Consider the following 19,136-nt stretch of genomic DNA (forward strand, 5'->3'; position numbering starts at 1 on the left):
ATAACCCAACCACCCTCTCCTTACCCCCCTTCCCCCACCAACCCTCAGTTTGTTTTGGGAGATTAAGAGTATCTTATGGTTTGTCTCCCTCCCTATCCCATCTTGTTTCATTTTTTCCTTCCCTTCCCCCCAAGCCCCCCACTTTGCCTCTCAAATTCCTCATATCAGGGAGATCATATGAAACTTGTCTTTCTCTGATTGACTTATTTTGCTCAGCATAATATGCTCTAGTTCCATCCACGCCATTGCAAATGGCAAGATTTCATTTCTTTTGATGGCTGCTTAGTATTCCATTGTATATTTATACCACTTCTTCTTTATCCATTCATCTGTTGATGGATATCTAGGCTCTTTCCATAGATTCCCTATTGTGGACATTGCTGCTATAAACATTTGGGTGCAGTGCCCCTTCAGATAACTACATTTGTATCTTTAGTGTAAATACCCAGTAGTGCGATTGCTGGGTCCTAGGGTAGCTCTATTTTCAACTTTTTGAGGTACCTCCATGTTGTTTTCCAGAGTGGCTGCACCAGCTTGCATTCCCACCAACAGTGTAGGAGGGTACCCCTTTCTCCACATCCTCACCAACATCTGTCATTTCATGACTTGTTTATTTTAGCCATTCTGACTGGTGTGAGGTGGTATCTCATTGTGGTTTTGATTTGTATTTCCCTGATGCTGATGAAGTGGAGCACTTTTTCATGTGTCTGTTGGCCATCTGGATGTGTTCTTTGCAGAAATGTTTGTTCATCTCCTCTGCCTATTTCTATATTGGATTATTTGTTCTTTGGGTGTTGAGTTTGATAAGTTCTTAAAGATTTTGGATACTAGCTCTTTATCTGATATGGCATTTGCAAATATCTCTTCCCCTCTGTCAGTTGTCTTTTGGTTTTGTTGACTGTTTCCTTTGCTGTGCCAAAGCTTTTGATCTTTTTTTTTTTTCAAAGCTTTTGATCTTGATGAAGTCCCAATAGTTCATTTTTGCCCTTGCTTCCCTTGCCTTGGGCGATGTTTCTAGGAAGAAGTTGCTACTTCCTAGAAAGGTTGAAGAGGTTAATGTCTGTGTTCTCCTCAAGGATTTGGATGGATTCCTGTTGCACATTGAGGTCTTTCATCCATTTTGAGTCTACTTTTGTGTGTGGTGTAAGAAAATGGTCCAGTTGTATTCTTCAGCATGTGGCTGTCAAATTTCCCAATACCATTTGTTGAAGAGACTATCTTTTTTCCATTGGATATCCTTTCCTCCTTTGTTGGAGATTAGTTGACCATAGAGTTAAGGGTCCATTTCTGGGCTCTCTCTTCTGTTCCATGGACCTATGTGTCTGTTTTTGTGCCAGTACCATCCGGTCTTGATGATGACAGCTTTGTAATAGAGCTTGAAGTCTGGAATTGTGATGCCACCAACTTTGGTTTTCTTTTTCAACATTCCACTAGGTATTTGGTGCCTTCTCTAGTTCCATATGAATTTTAGGATTATTTGTTCAATTTCTTGGAAAAAAAAATGATGGTATTTTGATAGGGATTGCATTAAATGTGTAGATTGCTTTAGGTAGTATAGACATTTTCACAATATTTGTTCTTCCAATCCATGAGCAGGGAAGATTTTTCCATTTATTTGTGTCTTCCTCAGTTTCTTTGATGAGTACTTTATAGTTTTCTGAGCACAGGTTCTTTGCCTCTTTGGTTAGGCTTAATTCTAGGTATCTTATGGTTTGGGGTGCAATTGTAAATGGAATGGACTCCTTAATTTCTCTTTCTTCTGTCTTGCTATTGGTGTATAGAAATACAACTGATTTCTGTGCACGGATTTTAAATCCTGACACTTTACTGAATTCCTGTATGAGTTCTAGCAGTTTTGAGTGGAGTATTTTGGGTTTCCCATATAAAGTATCATATCATCTGCAAAGAGTGAGAGTTTGACTTCTTCTTTGCCTATTTGGATGCCTTTTATTTCTTTTTGTTGTCTGATTGCTGAGGCTAGGGCTTCTGGTACTATGTTGAATAGCAGTGGTGATAGTGGACATCCCTGCCATGTTCCTGACCTCAGGGGAAAAGCTCTCAGTTTTTCCCCCTTGAGAACAATATTCGCTGTGGGTTTTTCATAGATGGCTTTGAGGATATTGAGGTATGGACCCTCTATGCCTACAGTGTGAAGAGTTTTGATCAAGAAAGGATGCTGTACTTTGTCAAATGCTTTTTCAGCATCTATTGAGTGTACCATATGGTTCTTGTTCTTTCTTTTATTAATGTGTTGTATCACATTGATTGATTTGTAGATATTGAACCAACCTTGCAGCCCTGGAATAAATCCCACTTGGTCGTGGTGAATAATCCTTTTAAGGTACTGTTGGATCCTATTGGCTAGTATTTTGGTGAGAATTTTCGCATCTGTGTTCATCAAGGATATTGGTCTTAATTCTTTATTATTATTATTATTTTTTGCAATTCTCCTTTTTGATGGGGTCTTTGTCTCATTTTGGGATTAAGGTAATGTTGACCTCATATAATGAGTTTGGGTGTTTTCCTTCCATTTCTATTTTTTTGAACAGCTTCAGGACAATAGGTATTAATTCTTTAAATGTTTGGTAGAATTCCCCTGGGAAGCTATCTGGCCCTGAGCTCTTGTTTGTTGGGAGATTTTTGATGACTGCTTCAATCTCCTTACTAGTTATGGGTCTGTTCAGGTTTTCTATTTCTTCCTGGTTCAGTTTCAGTAGCTCACAGGTCTCTAAGAATGCATCCATTTCTTCCAAATTGTTGAAATTGTTGGCGTATAGCTGCTCATAATATGTTCTTATGATTATTCATATTTCCTTGGTGTTTGCTGTGATCTCTCCTCTTTCATTCATGATTTTATTTATTTGGATAGTTTCTCTTTTCTTTTTAATAAGTCTGGCCAAGGGTTTATCAATCTTATTATTTCTTTTTTTTTTTAAAGATTTTATTTATTTATTTGACAGAGAGAGATCACAAGTAGATGGAGAGGCAGGCAGAGAGAGAGAGAGAGAGGGAAGCAGGCACCCTGCTGAGCAGAGAGCCCAATGCGGGACTCGATCCCAGGACCCTGAGATCATGACCTGAGCCGAAGGCAGCGGCTTAATCCACTGAGCCACCCAGGCGCCCTCAATCTTATTATTTCATTCAAAAAGCCAGCGCCTAGTTTCTTTGATTTGTTCTACTGTTCTTTTGGTTTCTATTTCATTGATTTCTGCTCTGATCTTTATGATTTCTCTTCTCCTGCTGGGTTTAGGCTTTCTTTGTTGTTCTTTCTCCAGCAGCTTTTCGTGTAGGGTTAGGATGTGTACTTGAGACCTTTTTTATTTATTGAGAAGGCTTGTATCACTACATACTTTCCTCTCAGGACTGCCTTTGCAGTGTCCCACAGATTTCGAACCATTGTGTTTTCATTATCATTTGTTTCCATGAATCTTTTCAATTCTTCTTTAATTTCCTGGTTGACTCACTCATTCTCTAGCACAATGCTCTTTAGCTTCCATGTATTTGAGTTCTTTCCAACTTTCCTCTTGTGATTGAGTTCTAGCTTCAGAGCATTGTGGTCTGAAAATATGCAGGGGATGGTCCCAATCTTTTGGTACCAGTTGAGACCTGATTTGTGACCCAGGATGTGATCTATTCTGGAGGATGTTCCATGTGCACTAGAGAAAAATGTGTATTCTGCTGCTTTGGGATGGAATGTTCTGAATATATCTGTGATGTCCATCTGGTCCAGTGTGTCATTTAAGGCCTTTATTTCCTTGTTGATCTTTTGTTTGTATGATCTGTCCATTTCAGTGAGGGGGCTGGTAAAGTCCCCTACTATTATTGTATCATTGTCTATGTGTTTCTTTGATTTTGTTATTAATTGGTTTATATAGTTGGCTGCTCCCATGTTAGGGGCATAGATATTTAAAATTGTTAGATCTTCTTGTTGGACAGAGCCTTTAAGTATGATAGAGTGTCCTTTCTCATCTCTTATTATTGTCTTTGGCTTAAAATCTAGTTTATCTGATATAAGGATTGCCACCCCAGCTTTCTTTTGATGTCCCTTAGTATGGTAAATTGTTTTCCAACCCCTCACTTTAAATCTGGAGGTGTCTTTGGGTCTAAAATGAATTTCTTGTAGACAGCATATCAATGGGTCTTTTTTTTTTTTTTTTAATCCATTCTGATACCTGTGTCTTTTGATTGGGCCATTTAGCCCATTTACATTCAGGGTAACTATTGAAAGATATGAATTTAGTGCCATTGTATTGCCTGTCAGGTGATTGTTAGTGTATATTGTCTCTGTTCCTTTCTGGTCTACTACTTTTAGGCTCTCTCTTTGCTTAGAAAACCCCCCTTTCAATATTTCCTGTAGGGCTGGTTTGGTGTTTAAAAACTCTTAATTTTTGTTTGTCCTGGAAGCTTTTCAATCTCTCCTATTTTCAATGACAGCCTAGCTGGATAGAGTATTCTTGGCTGCGTGTTTTTCTAATTTAGTGCTCTGAATATATCATGCCAGTTCTTTCTGGCCTGGCAGGTCTCTGTGGATAAGTCTGCTGCCAATCTAATATTTCTACCATGTATGTTACAGACTTCTTGTCCTGTGCTGTTTTCAGGATTTTCTTTGTCACTAAGATTAGTAAGTTTTACTATTAGATGACAGGGTGTGGACCTATTTTTATTTATTTTGAGGGGGGTTGTTTGTGCCTTCTGGATTTTGATGCTTGTTCCCTTTGCCATATTAGGGAAATTCCCTTATGTAATTTGCTCCAATATACCTTCTGCCCCCCTCTCCCTTTCTTTTTCTTCTGGGATCCCGATTATTCTAATATTGTTTTGTCTTGTGGTATCACTTATCTCTCAAATTCTCCCCTTGTGGTCCAGTAGTTGTTTGTCTCTCTTTTACTCAGCTTCTTTATTCTCCATCATTTGGTCTTCTATATAACTAATTCTCTCTTCTGCCTCATTTATCCTAGCAGTAAGAGCCTCCATTTTTTGTTGTACCTCATTAATAGCTTTTTTGATTTCAGCTTGGCTAGATTTTAGTTCTTTTATTTCTCCAGAAAGGGCTTTTATTTCTCTAGATATGGTTTCTTTAATATTTCCCATTCTTTTTTTGAGCCTGGATAGCACCTTGATAATCATCATTCTGAACTGTAGTTCTGACATATTACCAATGTCCATATTGATTAGGTCCCTATCTGTCAGTACTGTCTCTTGTTCTTTTTTTTTTTTTTTTTTTTTTTTGTGGTGAGTTTTTCTGCCTTGTCATTTTATCCAGATAAGAATATATGAATGAGAAAATAAAATACTAAAAGGTTTCAAAGACCCCAGGAAAATGTATGCTAACCAAATCAGAAGAGAGAGACCCAAAACTGGGTGAGAAGAAAAAAGAAAGAGGGGGAAAATATATAGATATCGATATAGATATAGATAGATATAGATATTGTTTTAGAGATATATATAGGTATACATATAGTTATATATATAAATATAGATATAGATATAATTAGACTGGTGAATAGAACAGAGCCACCCACTTGATTTTGGATGTATTCTGGCCTCTTAGAAGAAACTACCTCGCAAAATTTTAAAGAAAGGAAAACATATCTATTCAAAAACAATGGTAAACATGATGAAGGGATGGAATATGGCTGTAAAGATGAAAATTGTAAAAGATTCTAAAAAAGGAATTGATAAGATAAGTTGGTTGGAAAAAGAAAAAAGAGGAGAGAATGTAATCAGGCTGGAGACTAGAACAAAGCCATGTGCTGGGTTTAGGGTATATTTTGATCTATTAGAAGAAATTGTATCCCAAATTTTCAAAGAAAAAGGACCATATCTATCCAAAAAATTAAGGTTAAATACAATGAAGGGATGAAATATAAATGAAAATTTAAAAAGGTTTTTTTAAAAAAGGTAATGTTAAGATAAAATACTTAAAAAACATTAAAAGAGGAAAAGTTAAAAAATAGAATAAGCAATAAAATCAAAATAAATTTGACTTTTCTAGACTATAGGATAATGGGGAGAAAGCCATGAATTCTATGCATTGCTTTCCCCTAGCTCTGGAGCTCCACAGTTCTCCTTGATTAGTGAACTTGGTCTTGGCTGGATGTTCTTACTGATCTTCTGCTGGACGGGCCTGTTACAGTGAGTCTCAAATGTCTTTGCCCGAGGCAGAATTGCACTGCCCTTGGCATGAGCCAAGCTAAGTAATGTGCTCAGGTTTGCTCTCAGTAGCTTTTGTTTCCTGAATGCTTTCCATAGAGCTCTGGAGGACAGGAATGAAAATGGCGGCCTCGCAATCTCGGGCCCAGAGTAGCTTAGAGCTCAGGTCACCACTCCTTGGTGCACCCTCAGATAAAAGCTGTCAATCCCTGCCATCTCCCTGGTCTCCGGCCACCCTCTGGGCTGCACTCTGAACTCACCCAGACTGTGTCTGTGCATTTCTGTCTCTGGTGCATGGCCCCGTTTGGAGTCTCCAAACCCAGCAGATTCCTAGCATGCTAACGCACCACTCCTTCTGGAGGTGGAAGGAGGGGAGTCTCTCTGGATCTGCCACTTTTGGGGTCCCTGCTTGAAGAGCAGTGGCCCACCTGTGCCTTGGCTCATGGTTTAAGGTAACCTCAATCTGAGAGCTTATTCCTCGTCTCCATCTCTGCTGCTGGCTTCCCTGATCCAATACCTTAGAGCTCTGCTGCACTCAGACACCCCTGTTCTTTCTGTGACCCTATGGGATCTGAGCAATGTCCCTCAGTGGAGCGATGTCCCTCAGTAGAGCAGATTTCTTAAAGTTCTGATTTTGTTTTCTTCTCCACCGCTTGCTGGGCGCCAGCCCCCCCCCACTCAATCTATCTTCCTGTGGCTTCAGATTCATTTCTCTGCACGTCCTACCTTCTAGAAAGTGTTCGATTGTCCCTAGAATTTCTACTCTTCTTCTCTTTGATTTCCTGTTGAGTTTGTAGGTGTTCAGAATCGTTTGATAACTATCTAGCTGAACTCCTGGGACCTGATGTCATTTCAGTCTGATACTCCTCTGCCATCTTCTCTTTTCTATTGTCTTAGGCAGAATTTTAGGTTATTAATTTGAGATATTTCTTCCTTTTTAATGTAGTCATCTATAGCTATTAATTTCCCTCTAAGCATTAATATTGCTGTATCCCATAAAGTTTGGTATGTTGTGGATTTATTTTCATTCATCTAAAAGTATTTTATAATATCTCTTTTAATAGTTATTTATTACTTGTTTATTTATTTAAAGTCAGCTTTATACCAAATGTGAGTCTTGAACTGATGACTCTGAGATCAAGAGTTGTATGCTCTACCAACTGAGCTAGTCAGCACTCCTGTTTTGATTCTTTCTTAACCCATTTTTTAGGAATGTGATTCTCAGTATCCACATATTTTTGAGTTTCTCAAATCTGTTACTGATATCTATTTTCATTGTATTGTGGTTGTATAACATGCTTGGTATGATTTCAATCCTTTTATATTTATTAAGCTTTATTTTGTGTCTTTGTATATGACCTATCTAGAAGAATGTTTCTTTGCACTTGAGAAGAATATATATTTTGTCCTTGTTTGGTGGAAGGTTCTGGAGCTGTTTTTTCATTGTAGCTGGAGTACAGTGTTATCCAAGTTATGAATTTTCTTGTATATCTTCTACATGTTATTCCCATACATTATTGAATGGGTGTGTTGAAGTTTCAATTATTGCTGCATTATCTATTCTTTCATTTCTGCCAGCTTTTTCCTCATCTATTTGGTAGTGGGTTATTGGAGGCACATGTATTTATTGATTATTGTACCTTTCTGATGGATTAACCCTTTTATTATTATAAGGTTAATCACTTTACCTCAATTAACATTCTATATGTATTTTGTTCGGTATGTGTATTTTGTTTGATATTTATATTGCTACTACATTTCTCTTGTGATTGCTCTTTGCATGGCATATACTGGTTCCAGAACCCAAAGTGGCCTACCAGCCACTGTACTACTTTGTTAGTAGTAAAATGTGTAGTGAAATAATATCTTCTTTGGAGAAGAGGCCTCAACATACCCTAGACCAATGGACCCTCTCAGACTTTACTGATAAGCCAGGAACTTGACTCCTCATGAAGCTTATCTTCTACCCTTTGGAGGGCTCATGCCTCATAAACACCTCCAAAGTATTTTCCACTTCTTGATAACCTGGTCCAATTAAGAGATATCATTGATATAGAGGACTAAAGGATATTTTGCAGCATGTCCAGAATATCCACTTCTACTCTATTTTATGAAAGAGGGTACAGAAGCCTCTATTCCAAGTAAATGTGAACTCTTTCTGACAGGCATGGAATAGAGTCCATTCTTGAGATTAATAGCTACATGTATCAAGACTGTATCAATCTGTTTTAGCAGGAATATCATGACTTTTTCAACAGCTGTAATGGGGATTAATACTTGGTTGAATTTATTGTTTCACTAACACATCATCCAGAATTTTTCTAGATGTTGAGCATCCAGACTGGTGAATTAATGGAAATATGATGGGGACCACAACCACTGCAACCTTTAGGTATATATAATTGACACAGATCACTTGCATACGCCCTGAATGTTTATCTATATGCAGATATATAAGCATATATCTATATTTTACTACCACAGAGGCCTGGATTGGAGCAGGGAGTAGTAGAGGATGTTTCCAAGGTACCTCACTTCACAACTCACTTAGGTCTTACTGTTCAGGGAAAGAAAAAATATATATATGGAACTTATGCCAATCCCCAGTATGTCCACTTAAACTATAAATTTGGAGGATAAAGAAATAACAAATGAGTAGGCACTTGAGCCCAATGAACTTTCTAAGCCTTACTGAGACAGAATTCTAGATATTACCTCATCTCTATATACACCTATTCCAACAGGCATGGCATGATGATGTACCAGGTCTCCAAGTATCAATAAAAACTCAGATTTCATGTACAAAATTATCTGGTGATTTTCCATCTTTATATAACATACCGCTCTAGGATGTCCTCTTTTTTTTTTTTTAAGATTCTATTTATTTATTCGACAGACAGAGATCACAAGGAGGCAGAGAGGCAGGCAGAGAGAGAGAGGAGAAAGCAGACTCCCTGTGGAGCAGAGAGCCCGACATGGGGCTCGATCCCAGGACTCCAGGATCATGACCTGAGCCAAAGGCAGAGGCTTTAACCCACTGAGCCACCCAGGCGCCCCTAGGATGTCCTCTTCTCATAGACTTTTCTTAGCTTCTTTCACTCTCTTCCATGTCAGCCCTAACATTTCTACTTCACTTGTTGTGGCCCAAGTCAACTTCTCCAGACTTGTAAGAGTCATGTTAGCAGCAAGTCAGTACCTTTTCCAGGGTCCTCTCTAGGGTGTTAAATTCTGTACTCTGGGAATATGTTCTTTCTTATTCATGTTTATGTCTAGCCCTCCTATCCCCTCCATCCAGCACATTCAGAATCCAGTTCAAGAAATACTTTTCTGACTCTTGTTGGTATATAGTGGCTTGAACATACAGCCATGCAACTTCCTTTGAATAGCATCTCCTTCTTTTCTCAGAAAGTCATACATTTCTCTGGCCAGGCAATAATGGAACTTCACTCCAGTTTTTGATCTAGTAACCAGGGTGAGTGGTAGAAAGATATCCTGAAGGAGATAGCATTTTCTTATAAAGTAGAAACCTCTGTATCATCTTCAGAAAAAGGGTAAGTGGTGGATTTCAATAGGACAGAGTGTGTTTCTTCTGAATGCCCAATGGATTCATGGGATTAGGTACATTCAAGATTTTTCAATTGCAGGAGTTTAGATGTCTCCCATATCATACTCATCATCAAACTCTAACCAATAAGGGACTGACCCTGACATAGCAGACCTGCTTGGGTTGGGAAGTCAAATAAATCTTAAGCTTTGCTACTCTTGGCCCTAGGCTTGGTCCTCAACTTGTTCTTTCCTCTTCTAGCAGGGAATTTAATACATTTTAGTGCTGCGAATGAGGCTTCTTTAGTTTCACACTTGTCCTGCAACTATGATTACTTACTCTCAGCCTTTCATTTTATCTCTTTCAAGCATTATTGCCCCCCCAAGAGCCCTCTAATTCCATTTTTCTTAAAATGACTAGCTCTTCTTTACTTATCATATACCTGATACATTACCCCTGCTAGTGTATGCCTTTCCATGGTACACCATTCTAGGTCATCATGGCTGAAAGTTTTACCATTGGAATGCCACCAGGTGCCAGGTGTTATCAGGGCTCCATGTTCCACCAGTCAGGGAGTTCTCATTGCTAACTGAGCCGCAAATGATCACTTTTGAAGAATCACCTTAGCATCTGCTTTTTGGCAACAATCTATGCACCCAGTGTTGCAGTTAAGAGTCCTTTGAGAGGAGACTCTGAGATGGGAGTTTACCATTCAGGAATTATTCTTTTTTTTTAAGATTTTATTTATTTATTTGACAGACAGAGATCACAAGTAGGCAGAGAGGCAAGCAGAGAGAAAGGAAGGGAAGCAGGCTCCCTGCTGAGCAGAGAGCCCGATGCAGGGCTTGATCCCAGGATCCTGGGATCATGACCTGAGCCAAAGGCAGAGGCTTTAACCCACTGAGCCACCCAGGTGCCCCTCAGGAATTATTCTTTTTGTTTGTTTGTTTGTTTTTGTTGTTTTGTTTTGTCTTTTTAGTAGAGAGGCAGGCAGAGAGAGAGAGAGAGAGAAAGAGAGAGAAGCAGGCTCCCTGCTGAGCAGAGAGCCCAATGTGGGACTCAATCCCAGGACCCCGAGATCATGACCTGAGCCAAAGGCAGCGGCTTAACCCACTGAGCCACCCAGGCGCTCCAGGAATTATTCTTAATAGCACTTGTGGAGGGCTGAAGTAAGTAGTATTTAGCAAAGAGACAATATGTTCTGTGATGAAGTCACAACAAAGGACTTGGCCAATTCCACAAGAAGCTCTAAGGTTAGGACAGATCCTGCAGAAGAGTCCCAAGTTGGGAAAGGAAACCTGGCCTTTATATTTCTGAACTGACCAGTCATTGGATGTGGGTGTGACATGATAAGACAACACTCCTTAGTTGAGGACAAAAATAAGCAAGTGGACTCACCTGCAAGCTACTAGCTACTAATATTCCCAAAAGCTGGAGAATGAGTGGTTCAGTCCTGAAGATGAAGGATCTTGTGGCACCACCTGGTATCCACTATAATACATAGTCATGAGTGTTATATTTTTCTGGCAAGTTTTTATTCTTGAAGGTGATTGTAGGTATTCATTCACCAGCTTTTTGGGTTAGTAATATGTTATAATGTCTTTATTCTATCTTTATATATACAAACTTTCTGTTCTCTATGGGTTTGTCTTTTAAATAACATACCTTAAAAATATCTATGTAATGCTCCTTAAAAACTAAGAATTTTATCACCTTCTTATTTCCTGGGGTCTTACCCATCTCTCATACTGATAACGTGTTAATATTTTATAGATTGTAAGGCTTTTTATGAATATATTGTCTTCTCTCGGTATGGATGTACATTTGTATTTCTTTATGTTTAAAACAGCCATTTCATTAAGAAGTTTGTTCAAAATTACTTCCCTATGTCTTGCCGTATAACCTTATTATTTGAATAATTAAAAATCTGTTCTTATTTGAGTAATTAATTTTCCTTCTTATTTGAATAATTAAAAATCTCTTTTGTTTTAGGTGGACTTTTTGGTGGCAAATTTTCTGTGGTCTTGTAATTCCTAAAAATATTTTAATTATGATCTCATATTTTAATGATAATGTCACTGAAAATTACAGATTTCAGGTTCAAATTCTCCATTCTCCAAATCACTAAAAATCAACTCTATACAGTTGCACTGCCACAGACTCTAAGCCTAGGGTGTGTGATAATCTGGTGAAGCCAAAGAAAAGACCAGGAGGCAATGCTCAAGACCTAGGTTTATTGGGGAAACTTACATACAGTGAATCCAGGAGCAGCAGACTAGACAAAGCATCTGCTATTGGGATTTATATGCAGCAAACTTTTATACCATAGCAACTATCAGCATCCTTTTACCACCTTGCATAGCCTGTGTTTCCAAGGAGATCAACATTCACCACCTAAATACTGTTTTTTAAAAGGGATGCCTTCTGGGTTGGCCACCTCCAGAGCCCCTGACCTTGAACACTGAAAAACACCTGGTGCTTCACAATCTGCTTGATGAAAATATTGAGGGAAGACAAGATTTCCAGATTTTCAAGGCAGTGATTAACACAGGTATGCTGAGCATGCTTGCACAAACTAGTCATCCAGCATGTACCACACAGACCCCTGTTTTATGTTTAAAGCCCTTTAGTTGAGTTTAATGGGTGTACAATCTATTCTTTCTCACTAAAAATTCTTCATAAATTTTTCTTTGTCTTGGGTATTCTTAAATTTTAGTAGATTTTTTCCTTTATAACTTTTATCACTTAATGGATTTTTTTCAGTCTGAGATCATTTTTTCTCAAGCCTATACATTTATTTCAGAATTATATTTTATGAAACATATATTCACTCTTTTTTTCCAATCTTTTTTTTTCAAATACATTTATTTCTCCATTTTTTTGTTTTTCTTAAAGATTTATTTATTTATTTTAGAGAGAGAGAAAACGAGGAAGGGGGAGGGGCAGAGGAAGAAGAAGAGACTCTCAAGCAGACTCCACGCTAAGCATGGAGCACCTTATGAAGCTTGATTTCATGACCCTGAGACCAAGTGAGCTATGCAAGCGCCCCTTTTTTGTTTTTATCAATTATTCCTATTATCTTTCCTATTATTGGATTTTGGAATTTCCACTTTATCTTCCTTTTTTTTTTAACCTTTCTTTTATAAATTTTGTTCTTTAATACTTCTTTACTATCATGGAAGTTTCTCACCCTTGTTTTTATTTTTTATTTATTTATTTTTAATTTTTTTAAATTTTATTTTATTTTTTCAGTTTCCAAGATTTTTTGTTTATGCACCACACCACACCCAGTGCTCCATGCAATACATGCCCTCCTTAATACCAACCACCAAGCTCACCCAACCCTCCACCCCCCTCCACCCTGGTTTTTAAATAGACAGATGTTTCTTAAGCTGTGTACATTCTATCACTCATCTTGTGAAATATATTTTCACATCAACATTTTACCTGTGTTCTTTTATTATAAGTTGTTATTCTCTCATATTGCTAATCTATTGCCTTATTTATTTTACTACATTTATCTTGCTTATTTAGAAAGTTTTATCCATCTGTACCCATTTTGCAGTTTATTTTTCTTTCAATATAATTTTACTCTGCAGGTGTTCTGTTGTTTGGGATTGTGAACTAATGTTTCTATTGGGTGTATCAACCACTCTTTCTGATAAATTGTGTAGATGAGGTACTGAAGGATGTACAGCTGCAGAGAATTCAGTGTGAATGGAAGGACTGGAGAAGTCTGAGGCACCAGAAAATTCCTTTTAATCACTTCTCACACTTTAAAGAAATTAATCCTTTCTAACCTTTACCTCAACCCCTTAATGAGAAGCAACACTGGAAGGTTATCCTCACCCTATAGTATAAAACACCAAATAGTTGGAGTAGAAAACTAGATTAACATGAAAATTATAAATACATACTTATTCTGTAACATTAGCATAAATTTCGGATTTATTTTACCAAGGATTCTGAGTTTACTCGAAATAAGATGGCCACAGATGCAGGATACTTAGCAAAGCTGTTTTTGGCTTTCAGGGGACCTGAGACAACACAGAGTTTACAGCCACAAGATTGTGAAAAATAGTGTTTCACCGGACCTGGTAAACTCAATTATTATTTTTAAGTTGCCTTTTTATATTTAGTATGTCAATCTCTATTCAGGGAGGACTCACATGTTGAAAACGAAATGTATGTTAATAAGTGCTGGGCTTTTCCAGTATTGGCTGGAATTCAGCATAAACAAGGGGACATTTTTTTATGTGGGAAAACTATTAGAATCTGTACTCATATGTCCCTGAATAATATTTTGCTTCCAGAATGTCATGACCATTGAATGGTCATTACCCCTCAGCAGCAGTTACTCAAAATTTTAGATATTTGGGATATTCTTAAAGTAATAAGGTATTTTTAAATTGATCTTTAAGAATCTGTATTTTATTTTTTTATATTTTTTTTAAAGATTTTATTTATTTGTCAGAGAGAGAGGAGAGCGAGCGAGCACAGGCAGACAGAATGGCAGGCAGAGGCAGAGGGAGAAGCAGGCTCCTCGCCAAGCAAGGAGCCCGATGCGGGACTTGATCCCAGGATGCTGGGATCATGACCTGAGCCGAAGGCAGCTGCTTAACCAACTGAGCCACCCAGGCGTCCCAAGAATCTGTATTTTAAAATGGTGAGTTGAATGCCATTATCATCAATAAAATAATTAAGTAGATTGATTCTCTTATTTACTGAAAAAAAGTAAAATCTTCTTTAAAAGCTACTCTTAATTAATTGTAAGAAATCATATTAGTTATGTGGAATGATAATCACTTACTGATAGAAATGGAACTATTTATTATTCAGCATTAAAATATGAAGTATGGTTCATTTAAAAAATAATCAGCTTCAAAGATTACAATACATTTGTAGTATAGTAGGAATTATTTTGTTCATTTATTTCATTTTTAAACAATTATGTAAAAACTTTATATACAAATGCTTTAAAATGATCACCATGCAGAACTTTCCCCTCAGTTCAACAGAAATTCTAGTCTCAAAATTTTTGTGAAATTCCTCTTTTGGACATACTGAAAAGAGCCAGTGATACATTCTTTGGAAGGTGCTCAATGATTATTAACTCTCATTTCTTGAAATGAATCTGATTCATAGAAATAAACTAAGGTTATACAAAACTTTACCTCTTGAAAATGTGAATGACAAAGCCAGCACATGCCACTGATTTATAGGATATTTCCAAGGAATTAACTCCTTTGTTCAAAATATTTTTTTTCTTTAGAAGGCATACAGAGCCTTCAAAGATTGTCTCTTTGAAGTACTGAACTTATTTTATATAAAAACATTGGTGTATATCTATATACATATGTATGTACATATATACATATCCTGTCTTTATGATTATACTTCATATACTGTCAGAATGAAAAAAATACTAAGAAAAAGTGTGTATGTACATATATACATATCCTGTCTTTATGATTATACTTCATATACTGCCAGAATGAAAAAAAATATTAAGAAAAAGTGTGATTGGGTTTTTTTTTTTAAGATTTTATTTATTTATTTGACAGACAGAGATCACAAGTAGGTAGAGAGGCAGGCAGAGAGAGAGGAAGGGAAGCAGGCTCCCTGCTGAGCAGAGAGCCCGATGCAGGACTCGATCCCAGGACCCTGAGATCATGACCTGAGCCGAAGGCAGCGGCTTAACCCACTGAGCCACCCAGGCGCCCCTGATTGTCTGTTTATTTGCTTTTTCTGTTTTGTTTTTTCCTGTTTTATGGTCAGAATTACCCAAATTACCTATTTGGATTTATTATATTTTTCATTAAAACTGGTCTATTTTGCCTGTGGCAAACAAAACACAGATTTTAGAGTACTTATTCTATTATTTTAAGAAAATTGGAAGAGTATATCATTTATTTTATTGATATAGGAATAAATCAGTTGTTTTAAAACGTTTTAAATTGGGGCACCTGGGTGGCTCAGTCATCAAACTCCGTGTTGGGCTCCCTGCTTGGCAGGAAGCCTGCTTCTTCCTCTCTTACCCCTGCCGCCTGCTTGTGTTCCTTCTCTCGCTGTATCTGTCAAATAAATAAAATCTTTTTAAAAAATTTTTTTAAAAGTTTTAACTTATTTCAAGTATTTAAATTACTTGGCATCAGGAAGAAGCTATTTATTTAAATAAGAATTTCACAAGTGATCTTTACAAAATATCCTTAATACAAGTGATTATAAAGAAAATAATGTATTTCTCTTACAAAGCCTTTAATAAAATATTTACTGCTTGTACAGAAAAAAGGAAATATTATTTATCTTTGATTACAAAAAAAGTGATACTTCCAAGACAATAAGGAACACAACTCTTCAATGAACACATTCAATCACTTTATATACTGGAGATTGAGACCAGATGCCTTTTATGACCTTAAACTATGCAATTATGATTATGTGTTTCCATATTTTGTGAGCAACAAACCCAATAATTTCCTGAATTGAATGAATTACATTTTCAATTAGGTATTGTTGATGGAAAAAAAAAAGCCAACCTCAAAGAAGGTTAGTAAATGCTTTATTTGTTGTGTTACTGAGGACTAATAGTCTGGGGGACAGTATTTCAGATTGCTCTGAAAGAACTGCTCTGAAGTTGAGTTCACAGGGGATTATATTGGAAAGGGGGAGGAGGTATGCATGCTTGGGAACAGGTCTCCAAGGTATTACTGAACATTTCAAAGTATGATTTGTTTTGTTGTAAAAACTGAGGTGTATTGATTTCCACATAGACATGTGAAAGACCATTAGGTCATCTTAATACATTATGTTTCTATCATAACCAATTGTTCAAAAATATTGACTGCATGCTTCCACTTAACTGGTTTTCTGGTTTTTCTCATCTTGAGTTTCTTTCTGCAGTCACTTGAGAGGACATAAGAGGCTGACATCAGTAACCTACTGCAGTTTTAGTGCACATTTCCTTCTTTGGGTCATATTGTAACCTATGGGAGACAATGTTAACCAAGTAACTCTTTGTCCCATAGCACTAGGAAGGCTCATTCCTAGTTGTTCTGATATATGTGAGGCAAGCATGTCCTAAAAAGGGTAACCATCTCTAAACTTCTAAATTTGCTCAAGCTGAGGATTTTTATAGCCTGAGATGTTCCACTGTGTCTAGGTATAAATTATCAACCTTTTGTAGAGAATTATACATTATTTATAGCATCTACCTGTTTTACTGTTAATAGCTTAGTGTCGGTCTGTGTAGACTGTGACATACAAAAGGCTAACAATTCATATAGACATTATGTTAACAGTAAAAAGGCTAATATCATAGCTAGAAATTTTAGAATATATTTAAGCCAAGAGTTTCAGAACTAAATCATTTAACTAAATATTTCCCTGATACTGGGTGTTGGGTCACTTTAGGCAGGTAGTTGGTTTGATTAGGTTATTCCCAGCATAATGGAATCCTCTGACTTAATCTGCCATAACTGAATTATCCATCCTAATCCATCACATAACTGGAATAAGTTTTCCTTGAAAAGTCCTTGTGGTATGGTTACAAATTAACATTCTACCCTTTTGACAAAATTTTGTGTGTTAAGTAAAATATCACAGATCAACACTGTTCCCTAGTAGCTGGACCTTAGGTAATAAGTCTGCTCCATATCTCATGAACCGTCTTAGTCTTGAGAAAAGGTCAGTTCAGTTAAACAGTTGTCTCATTTTAGCAGATTGTCCGTCAACTTGGCTCTCAAAGTTCAGGAAATTAATAAGAGGCATTTCTTATGGAAACAAAAGAAAAACACAAGCTAAATTGGAGCAAATTAGAAACCTAGTGTCTGCATTCTGAGTACTGCAAGTGAGATCACTAAATGTCAGGGTCGAAGTATCTTCAGATGGAGTGAGGGCAGACAATGGCAATCTGACAGATTTTCCTAATCTGCTGTTTGAGTGTTTTTGTTTTTGTTTTTTTCTGAGTGGCCCAAACAGCAATAACCATGGAGACCATGTATACATGGGCTGTTGTGGCAATTTCTCTGAAATTGACCTCAACTTGTGTAGCTTCAGTTTGCAGGGCTTCAGGGAAAAAAGGACAGTTATTGCTTTTAGTGATTCCAAGTCAAAAGAATGAGGGGAGTGGATGGGTTAAATAGGTGATGGGGAATAAGGAGGGCATTTACTGTGATGAGCACAGGGTGATGAACAGAAGAGTTGAATCACTAAATTGTACACTTGAAACTAATATAACACTCTATGTTAACTAACTGGAATTAAAATAAAAACTTTTTAAAAAGATTTTATTCATTTTTTTTTGACAGACAGAGAGTGCACAAGCAGGGGGAATAGGAGAGGGAGAAGCAGGCTCCCTACAGAGTAGGGAGCCCAATGCGGGGCTTCATCCCAGGACACTGGGGTCACGACCTGAGCTGCAGGAAGACACTTAACTGACTGAGCCTCTCAGGTGTTCCTAAAATAAAAACTTTTTTACAAGTGCAAATTTTAAAAATGAAGAAAAAGGAATGAGACTAAGTTGGAAACCTTAATTTGGAGAGTCATAGCCAGGTATCCAAGGAAATCAGAAGAATTCAGGACCCAGACCCATTTTGTAGGCAAAAAATAAACATTCAGAGAAAGTTAATCAGAAATAGATATATTACTGAAGAATAATGTTTCCCTGTAAAATCACCCTTCTTTCTACCAGAGATACCTGAATTGAGACTAATTTGTTTAAAAATAAGTCCAGTTTCAAAATACTTCACCTGATTACTTACATAAGTGCAGTAAGAATAGTGATTGACCATATAGCTTCTTTTTAAAATCACCTTTGCTGGAATTTATAACAGGGATTATCAGATTAAACTTTTAATAGCCCTCAGAAGTTAAGAAGCCAAGCCAAATACTTGTCATTAGACTTAAGAGGTGAACCATGAGAGACTATGGACTCTAAAACACCTATAGATTTGGCTTACTTCCTCCCTTCTCAAGATCTCCCAAATATTCTGAGGTTACTAAGTCTGCCAGGAAGTGGCCTTCCTTGCTTACCTGGTGAGGCTCTCAAGAACATTGTAAGCAAGGTAGAAGTCTGATTTTTTCCAAGGGGCTTTCTTGGCTCCATGAAGTCAACCTTAGTTCCTTCAAACTGTATGGTCATAGGGACGCCTGTGTGGCTCAGTCAGTTAAGTCCCATGTTACTAACTCTTGCTGTGTTTAAGTCAAGTGTTCCCACTAGTTTCAGAAATTCTTACTTAGTTTAACCTTAATGACCTTAAGAGTATCAGAAATCCTTATGTGTCAAAAGTCCTTTCCATTATTCTCCTTAAAGCTGAAACATATTTGCAAGAGGTTCAGAGTCAAACAATAACTGTAAATGACAAACTAAGAAATGACCAGGGTTAAAGATGCAATGAGAGTTCATTGTAATGCAGTTTACACAGATATTATTAACATG

General features: G+C 37.1%; 1 long non-coding RNA gene across 1 annotated transcript in view; it reads left to right on the forward strand.

Annotated features, from left to right (window-relative positions):
• LOC125092336 (uncharacterized) overlaps positions 1-19,136 on the forward strand; it is a 162,446-nt gene that overhangs the window by 100,389 nt on the left and 42,921 nt on the right. The window contains exon 3 of the long non-coding RNA XR_007124878.1: positions 13,730-13,794. This is a non-coding gene — a long non-coding RNA (uncharacterized LOC125092336). The remainder of the gene's footprint in view (positions 1-13,729; positions 13,795-19,136) is intronic.

This window comes from Lutra lutra, chromosome X (assembly GCF_902655055.1).
Source record: "Lutra lutra chromosome X, mLutLut1.2, whole genome shotgun sequence".
Taxonomy (NCBI): domain Eukaryota; kingdom Metazoa; phylum Chordata; class Mammalia; order Carnivora; family Mustelidae; genus Lutra; species Lutra lutra.